General features: G+C 36.0%; 1 long non-coding RNA gene across 1 annotated transcript; it reads left to right on the top strand.

Annotated features, from left to right (window-relative positions):
• Positions 1–2,050: 2,050 nt before the first annotated feature.
• Positions 2,051–7,215, top strand: LOC111926109 (uncharacterized). Its single transcript, XR_002862690.2, has 4 exons — positions 2,051–2,078; positions 2,625–2,697; positions 6,512–6,574; positions 7,154–7,215. It is a non-coding gene; the product is annotated as an uncharacterized LOC111926109 (long non-coding RNA).
• The last annotated feature ends 2,552 nt before the right edge of the window (positions 7,216–9,767 follow it).

The raw sequence follows: 9,767 nt of genomic DNA, 5'->3' as shown, positions 1-9,767 counted from the left end.
TTTCACTGAACTTCTTAGTTCTCAAAGAAACATAGTTTATCAAAACCCACTTCCAGAATACATCTTCATTCAAAAGGCAGTTGAAGAACGGAATTTTCCAATTAGGAAAAAAATGAGACACTAATTTTTTTATGGCACTGCAAGTCAAGAAATTTATTTCAAAGTTAGGAACCTGGCTTTCTAATGTCCAATTTATATGATTCAGTATGCTCTAATGCCAGATCACGGACTAACAAGCCACACAGTTCTCTGAAACAAATTGCAGGTTTTCTTTGTGAAGCCACTACAACATCTATAAAAATTATTAATTTGGAACATATCTGGGATGTCTGCCTAAAAAATGATGAAGGAAAGACAGGTTCAAATGAACCATTCAGATGATATTTAATTACAAAAACTTCCGTACAATTAACTGGCTTTGGTTTTGAGAGCTGCCAAGAGCTGACTGTGAGCCAGCGGTGCACCTTGGAAGCAAAGGAGGCCAACAGCATCCTGGGCTGTGTGAGGAAAAGTATTGCCAGCAGATCCAGAGGAGATCCTTCCTTTCTGCTCTGCACTGGTGAGGCTACATATGGAGTGCTGGGATCAGTTCCAGGCTTCCCAGTACAGGAGAAACAGAGATCCTGGAGAGAGTCCAGAGAAGGGCCACTAAGGTGATTAAAGGTCTGGAGCATCTCTCTTCTGAGTAAAAACTGAGAGACTTGGGACTTTTTAGTCAGGTGAAGAGAAGACTCTGGGTCTTAATTAATGTGTATAAATGCCTGAAGTGGGGGTGAAAAGAGGGCAAAGCCAGACTCCTCTCAGTGGTGTCCAGAGAAAGAGGCAAAGGGCTCAAGAAAAAATACAGGAAATTCTATTTAAATGTAACAAAACAGAACAAAACAAAAAAACAAAAAAAAAACCAAAAACAAAAAAATAAAACCTCAGAAAACTAGTTTTTACTTTCAGGATGTCAAATACTGGCCCAAGGCACCCATGGAGGCTTTGTTCTTGCAGATGTCAGTAAATTGGCATAGCCCTTAGCAGCCTGTTCTGGCTGACCCCTCCTTGGGCAGGGATTTGGAGTAGACAAGTCTCTGAAGATCCCTGACATCCTCAGCCATTCTGCAGATCTCTGAAATTAAATCTAAATCACAGAAGCCAGACTTTTAACTAAGAGAGCATCAGGATACGAAGATATTTTGAATGATATTATACATTTCTTTTAGTGAATTATTTTGTTTTAAACAGAGATTTCTTAAAAATGGAAGTTTTTTCTATAGTGTTTTAAAATTACTTCTTCTCCTTGAGTAGATGTTGGGGTCAGAGGTATAGAATATGTGCCCTTATCTGTGATGCCTGGCTCTGACACCCAAGAGAGCACTGAGTTTCACATAACACCATGGAGAAAGCTTTTAAAGTTAAGTAGGGAAAATGGGAATGTGAGTGTGTAGCTTAGATAGAGTTTTCTTAAGTCACTGGGTGAGAAAGTAAGAGTTTAAGATATTTTAGAAAGTAAGAGACAAGATGGAGGACTTAGGGCATTTTCCCTTTCTTCTTCTTCTTTATCTTCTTCTTCTAAGGGTTTTTGTGTAATAATGGGTGATTGGATAGAGAATGGTGCAGTGCAGCACACAGGTGTCTGGTCACTGGTCACAAGAAAAATAACTTACTTGGCATTTGTTAATTGGACAAATAGACATATAAAAGACCTTGAAGAGTTCTTCATTAGCCATTTTGCACCTTTCTATCTTAGTTTATGTAGCTTGTACTCTGTATATATGTGATACAGATAAGGAAAGAATAAACAACCAAGTCTGAACACAAGAAAATAGCCTCTCTCTCATCAGTCTCAGTCCTGGGGAGAAGAACCCATCCACCAGTGTCACATCTCAACAAGTATAATTCCAATGTTATTGCATGTTAGCTCTGTCTAGGGCAATACCCTCTTCAGCCTTGAAGCTGAAAACACATATCACATTAACCCCATATGACCCAACAGGTTGGGTTGTGATCATGTGACTATACATCATAATGGGATCTATAACAATAAATAAGAAGTTTCACACATCAGAGTGGAAACAGAAAGTTAACTGCTTGTAATTAGGATAATTTACCTCTGGTTCTTGGAAGATAAATACCTTTTCCCTTACTAAGTTTTACACTGAATTTAGCAATACTATAAAAGATATTGAGGGAAATCTGTATCTAAAGTATGCTGTAAGAAAATTAACATGTCCTTAGTATCTTCCATGCTATATAAAACTTAAAATATCAGTTTTTTAAAACATCAGTTGAAGTGCTACAGCAAGAAGCACCAGATTAATTTTGATCTGAAAAAAACTCATATTAATAATACATTTGTAGACCTCATCAGTTTTCTTGTGCTGATGACCTTCTCTTAAATAAGGGCTCAGAGACAACAGTGAAGCCAGCAGTCTGATGAACATTTCCCCTCTCCTGCCAATGGGGTTTACAGTTGTCTCATGTGGACTCTGATACTACTGGGGATTCCTATATGATATCATTTCCTTTGTGATAACATTAGGCCAGGCATTTGGTAGTGGAGTGTAAAAACCACACAGTCTCTTCTGGATTTTCAGACACCCACTGCCAGTGCAGTTGCCAAGAATTGTTTCTTGCAGACTAGTACTAGTGAATGCTGCCTGAAGATTGGAACCTTTGCCCAGCACTGCTATCCTGAGATGAGCCAGCCAGGTAAAGGCTATTCCCCCTGTAGAGCTGAGGCTGCTGTGGGGGCAGCACTCTTGACCAGATGTGTTCAAAGGTGCCATTGAGGGATAGTCTTATGAAGTCCACCAGTTCAAGCAAGAGGTCAAAGTAAAGCAATATTCATACAAGAGAAAGAAAAAAATATATATTCCTTGAACGATACAGGACTAGAGAATAAAAAAAAAATTAAAGTGCAATATTTTTTATTCATAGCTTATGCTCTCTTTCTTCAGTTGAGTAAATGTTGAAGTTCAGTGTAGTGTTGTCTGATAGTGCCACATATCTGAGTTCTGTGTCATCACAAACATTATGTCAGAAGAGCTGATTTACTGCCAGAACACATATCTGGTGAATGCCAAGAGATAATTTCACATTTACTTACTGTTATATAAAAGTCTCTTCCAAAATACTATTCCAAACATAACATTTTATTAGGAAACTATTTACCTAAACTTCCTTTTATGAAGTAACAGGATAGAGCTAATGAATAATGTGGTTTATCCAAGAAATATATTTTGAGGTCTGATTTTCTTATTTACATGGTCAGAAATTCTTGATTACTAAACAACTAGAATGATATATCAGAACAGTGTGTGAGGAGGTTAATTGCACTAAGACCACATCATAGCTTAAAAAAGTGACATATTGCCTTATGCTCAAGTCTTTTGTATATTATATATATATATAGTATATTAATTTTGTATATATATTGTATATATATTTTTTATATTAATCCTTTTTTAAGGATTTAAGAGCTGAAATAGCATCATTGCATATCATGCAACCACATACAGAGAAAAAAAAAAAAATCTAATGCTGAGATGTAGTGCTGGCAAAACTGTCAAGGGGTAACTTTTGGGTATCAAAACCAAATTATTCTAATGTCAAAATATTTTGTGCATCTCAAACTGTCACATCTGTTTAAGAAACAGTAGTTCCTACAATAGTTTCTTGTGTCAGTGCATAAGATACAGGGAATATTTTATGCAGCAAAGTAGGGAACTACCTTTTCAGTAATGTCTGTCTGCATAGCACAGCCATTCCATGTTTTATTTCAAAGAGGTTTTATACTTATATTTACTATTATTATTACTATTATTATTACTACTTTTACATTCTACTATTCTGGCTCTGTAGAAGAGTTGACACACAGCAGAGAGCTTGGTGGGGCTGTGACACAAACTTTTGCAAAAAAATCACCCTTTACTCAAACACATTAAATGGACAGAGTTGAATAAATAAGAGCTTCCAGCCCCCTGCTGTTCAGACCAGGCTGTGCTGATGTCTCCCTAGGAGCAAGACAATCCCCTCCTGCTGCTCAAAAAACTTTGTTGCCCAGCAGAATGTGGAGAATTTCCTTGTACAGAAGAAAGTGCTACAGAAAATGTGTTTAGGAAATGTTAAAATGGGGGTGGTTGATTTTCTCTCACCTGCAGATAACCAGGGATATTCCACTGGTGGTTGGTTAATATAGAATTTGTTAGCTACTTTTCAGGTAGTAACTTTTCTGAAGAGTAACACTTGACTTCAAAATTTATGATAGTCACTTTCTTGTTCTGTTAGTTTGTGATAAGACCCAAGTCCATGTTCTTTCTCTATAATCTATTTTGTGTAATTTGCACATGAAAGAGCTGTAAAGTGCCCCATATCTTTTAGGCAGGAAGAATGTGCAATGCAAGTGTATGATATATTTAATTACTTTTTAAAGAGGCAGAGTTTCTTAAATAACTGTAAGTGCCCTGTCCTGTATCTTTGGACTTCTTGAATTCCCAGGCAGTTCAGTCTAACTTTAAAGAGAAAATAAAATAAATCATAATCATAGAAAAAATCCCATCTACTAATTACAAAACTGAATCTCTGCTGGTCTTCAACCAGTTTTGACTTAATGTCTTAATTTAATTCACCATTTCTTTAGAAAAAGATAACATTCAAACATTATCTTTCTCAATAACACCTAATAACTCTTAATATTCATCATTCAGATACATAAGGACATTACAAATCCTATCTCCCATGGAGATGCAGTCATTGCTGTGACATTCCTCAGTAACCTGTAGTCCTGCTGCATAAGAAGGAATTCCTCATTTAAACCAAAACATGAGGCAGCTGAATACAAATGAAAGTCAGGGGTGACCAATGTCTGTCTAAACCTGAGCAGCAAAGAAGGAAAATAATCCCCTAGACTAAATCCTCTCACGTTTGACACAGACTGGCTCAATGGAATAATTTACAACATGAATTCACAGACAACTCTGTAAGTACAGTGAACAAGTGGCACAGAAAAGGATACCAGGAATTTTCTAATTGTCTCTGTCACTGGAGATGGCATTTTCTGCTATGATGGCCAGGCTGTGCTCACCTTTGTCAGTGTTTAACAACCTTTGCCACCCTCAAACTGGAGAGTTTGGTACACACACCAGGTATGTGTATTCTCTGATGGTAGGGAGCTATAATCTTATGTCCCATTTAAATCTGGTTAAAAATTAAACATTTCCAATCTCTCTCTGTCAGGACATTGCATAAGTGTGATATAAAGTCTACATCTATAATAGAAAATAATATTGTCTTTGGAATACCTTCTAGTCCTTCAGCAAAACAAGTACATCATTCCTCCTCATAAATAAATTCCTTTGGTTGCTAACTCAGCACAAAGGGATGTACTGTGGCCAATGGTAATTCCCTGGGAATTGCCCAGGGGGTGAATGCTAACTTAAGCAAAACCCATACCAGGGACTGAGCAAACAATTTATCAGCTAGGACCTTTATAAAGAATGTTTGAGCCTATGCTTTCAGCGTATATTTCAAAATTGTAGATGCTGGTGCCTTGGCTGGATCTCCCATCTCAGGGTGAAGTTCTCTTACTGCCAGTATTTCTCTTACTGCAGTAATTCCTATTGCTCACGCTCTATTCAGCTCTAGATCAGCAAAGATTCCTGGGACAGAGATAAAGCTCACCACAAACCTCCATTTCACTGCTCTGCCTTCCTTGTCTCTCCATAAATCGCCCCAGCAGAGCACAGGAAAACAAATGGTTTCAAGAACCTGGAGGGGGATTCCATTTCTGGTTTGTGGTCAGGGGAAGAAAAGGGAGTTCTAGGACTACTGGCAAGGTAGATGGGAGAAGATACAGGAGCCAACTGCAGAAGGTGGATGGTATTCACTGGGCAAGGGAACTTCATGGGCCTTCTGCCTAAAAAATTAGCAGAAGCAGATGATGGATGCTATTTTCGTTACATTTCTCTACAAATCTCTGAGTCCCAAAACAGCAGAATTCCTCTTTTTCGAAAGGAAGGGAGAAAGTGGAAGGGAGAAGGGCTGGGGGCATGGGGGATGAGGAGAGGTGTAAAACTTTCCTTGTAAAAAATAATTTTAAAATTTTTGTAAAAATTTTTTCTTGTAAGAAAGGTGATTCTTTATTAGATATATATATGTTTTCTGCATGCTCATCCAACTCACAGTGCATTGCTTCAACGTTGTCTTTGCTCTGTGTAGTTCAGTTTAGGTGGATATGAAATTTAGGTGAGTTGCAAATTTAGACAAAATTTAAAAATAAATAAAAACATTTTTACACAGCACAATAAAGAAGTAATTTCTCAATCTTTCATCAAGTTTTGCAGATTTTATCCAACTTAGAAGGCATTTATAAGGATCATGAATCACATTTTTTCCCCCCAGAAAATCAACTCCCATAATTTTTAGTTCTTTTTTTTCCAAATGAAGGTGCTAGGCTTTCTTTAAAAATGCTTTCAATAGTTTTTATAATAAATTAAAACAATATTTCTGCATGTTCTATTGTTAGGAAATGGAAGAGTTGATTTTGTTCAAACAAGCAAGCAGGAAATCAACCTTTTGCAGTTGTTTGGTGAGTAAATTTTTACCCCCTGTGATTGTGCTCTGTCAAAATTACAGGCCTTTGAAAACAAGGTTTTCTAATAGAAAATGTCAGTCATTCTTAATAAAAGATTGGCTTAATAACTCTGCCTATGATGCAGAATATTGTAAAAGAAAAAAAAAAGAAAAAGAAAGAAAAACAAGATTTTAAAAATAATTCAACTTACAGATCTGAGCAACAGTTTGAAATTCACACAGGATTTGTTTAGCCTCTGGCAAAAACTACTACCAGAAAAAAAAAATATTACTCTTTCATCTCTGTAACACTATGAACTAAATTTTAAGCAAAATCTTAGTCTTAAAGAAATGGATGTCTCTTTAGGGGATGTGAAATGCACTTTCAAGCCTCTCATTTTTCAGAAGAGGAGCTAAATGGTAGAATAGATACATTAAGACTTCAGGATTTTTACATAGGTAACTATAACAATACTAAGTGCTTCCCAAATATTTTTTGTATTTTTGAAATGTCATACAAATAATATGCAAGACATATTAATATTTTCTGGAATATGGCAAGCCATGGAAACTGAAACATATTTCCTTTTTACAGAAGTAGAGAGAGCGTTCAGAGAGGAAAGGAAAATCAGATGATTTTGGAAAATATGGACAATTACTCTCCAAGCCATCTTTTCAACTGACTAGAAGCCCGGGGTCTCTGAAGTTCTGAATCTGAAATAGTATAACATTTTTGTGAAAAAATAACTTGCAAATATTTTTGGAGGCTGAACTTTGTCACTTACTGTTAATGAAGATGATCTTAGGGGATATATCAACAACCTTGCTGAAGAACCCAAAAATTCAGATCAATGGACTAAATATGTACACTTTGACTAAGAGAATCCCACAATTATAACATATGCCATAAATTCACAATTATTTTTTGCAGTCTAGTAAGGTACAATTAACACTAATCAGAGTCTGAAGACAGGGAATAAATAGAAAATTTCAAATGTGAACAGTAACATCCAGAAGGCTGTCAATCAGTAATTGGGAACGACACTATCACTGTCTGTTTATTCATAAAATGAACATAATATTGTTCAAAATTGGTTTGTATGGGCTTCATGATGTTTGCATGGACCACTGTTTGATGTTTGGTTAATACTTTGATAAGTATGGTCTCCTGGGCAATTAAGAGTCACATACAACAACTGGACTTCTGGGTGAACAACTATCTGAAAAGTGCAGTATAGAAATGGTGTGGAATTCAGATGAAACTGGACACACTAACTTCAAGGAAATTAAAAATGTGAGTTAAAACTGTTGAAGTGCCACCATGAAAAGATGGATATTACAGAACAGGGATATGAAGTTATTAATGTATACAAGGAGAGGAGATAGTAATGAAAGAGGAGAAATGAAGAAAATGAAGGCAGATACGTGCAAAATTAGATCATTTCATTTGGAAAAAAAATGAAACTAAATATAACAGAAAAGTCTTCTGGGATTTATGTCTTAAACAAGTATGAAGTGTCATCCAATTAATCTAATGATACTGCACAATTTGCCGGTGTAAACATCAGTGCACATTCTGACAGCAGAAATCATGACTGACTGCTCAAGGACAGCAAACACAACACAAAGCCTATCTTCTTTCCAGCTTACAAATTTACAAGATGCTGAGCATGAAAGGTGAGAAGATAAATGAAAGACAACATCTTTTAATATGCAACATGTTTCCCACTGCCAAAGTAGGAGAGTAGAGTGATTTGATTAAAAAAAAATAGAGGAAAAACAACAAATTCAAGATGCAGTAAAGTAAGCATAACAGCAGTGCTGGTTTGTAACAGCATTTGTGCCATCATTTATCACTCAAAATATATTTGTACACCTCTGCTGCATCATTGCACCTCAGTTCAGTTGCTGCAATGTATTCATAATCACAGAGGGTGTGCTGAGGGGAAGAGTGGAAAATTTAAACCAGAATGATAATCTGAAAAAGCATCTTTTGTTTCTATTAAGTAGACAGTGGGAAAAAAATAAACAATATATAGAGAGAATAAGAAATAAGGACAATAGTAATCTTCTTATAAGTACTGTATCAGGGGCAAGCCACAACCCTGACTGGCTTTTCAACATAAGGACAACAGAAGACATAAGGAATTTTATGTCACCCTAAAACATCAGAAAAGAATTTCAGTCATTTTGTATCAAACCCTATGGAGTAGCTAACCTGAACTTCACACAATAAAGCAGCCAGAAGTCCCACATACGAAAAAAATATGTCCCCTGTTGTCCCTGACACCTAATTCTCACACACACTGATTCATCATGTGATCCTGAATACAGAACCAAGTGAAGCTATTTTCACTATTCTCAAACATAATTTATCACAGATTAAATCCATCTGATCTTTCCTTTTTCTTCATCTGTCCTCTCAAGGCTCTGTAGAGGTAACAGCTTGGATTTTGATTACATAGTACTGTTTCATTCATTAGATAATACTGTTTTATTCAATGTTGTTCTTTATTAGTATTGTGCTCATATGAGTACAAAAATTAAAAATCCACTTTCAGAAAATTACATCTTTTGACTCAGGTAGCTCCTCCCACCTTCACAATCTCTCAAAATAAATAAGAATAAGCTTACGCTTATTTCTCTTTGAAACACAGTTTGGCAATTTTGATTCCTACAAATAAAATTTACCAACAGAGCCCTTAATAGAAAGCAATAATTAGCAACTAGAGTTTAAGGAGAAATAAAAAAGAAAACAAAATAAAAAAGCAGAGTTTGATCTTCAAACAAAGGCATAGGTGAGGAACACACTGCCTTTGGAAGTACGTCCATGGTGTTACAAGAGGCTGAGCTAAATGGTTCAAAGTTATTTTTAAGTGAGTGAAGTTATGTCAGAAGAAATCCTGCCTCTAATAACTTGATTACAAAGCATAGAGGTTGACAAAATCTAGGTGAATGACAATCTTTTAGCTCTCAGATAAATGAACTTTTTTGTCTCACTTATGAAACCAGCTAGAGACATGAAACATTAGTCAACTCTAATTTATGGGCAAGATGTGCAATCCCTCCTCAAAACACCTGTTTGTTGACTCCCTGCTATTAAACTGGAAGTAAACCCTTTTCTATCTACCAGTTTATCTCAGCTGTAAGGGGCCAAATTATAACCAAGGGTATCAGATAAGTGAAATATTCTCCTAAACAATTTGGTC

This window comes from Cyanistes caeruleus, chromosome 2 (genome assembly GCF_971803275.1).
Source record: "Cyanistes caeruleus chromosome 2, bCyaCae1.hap1.1, whole genome shotgun sequence".
NCBI lineage: Eukaryota > Metazoa > Chordata > Aves > Passeriformes > Paridae > Cyanistes > Cyanistes caeruleus.
This window is presented reverse-complemented; position numbering and strand designations above follow the sequence as displayed.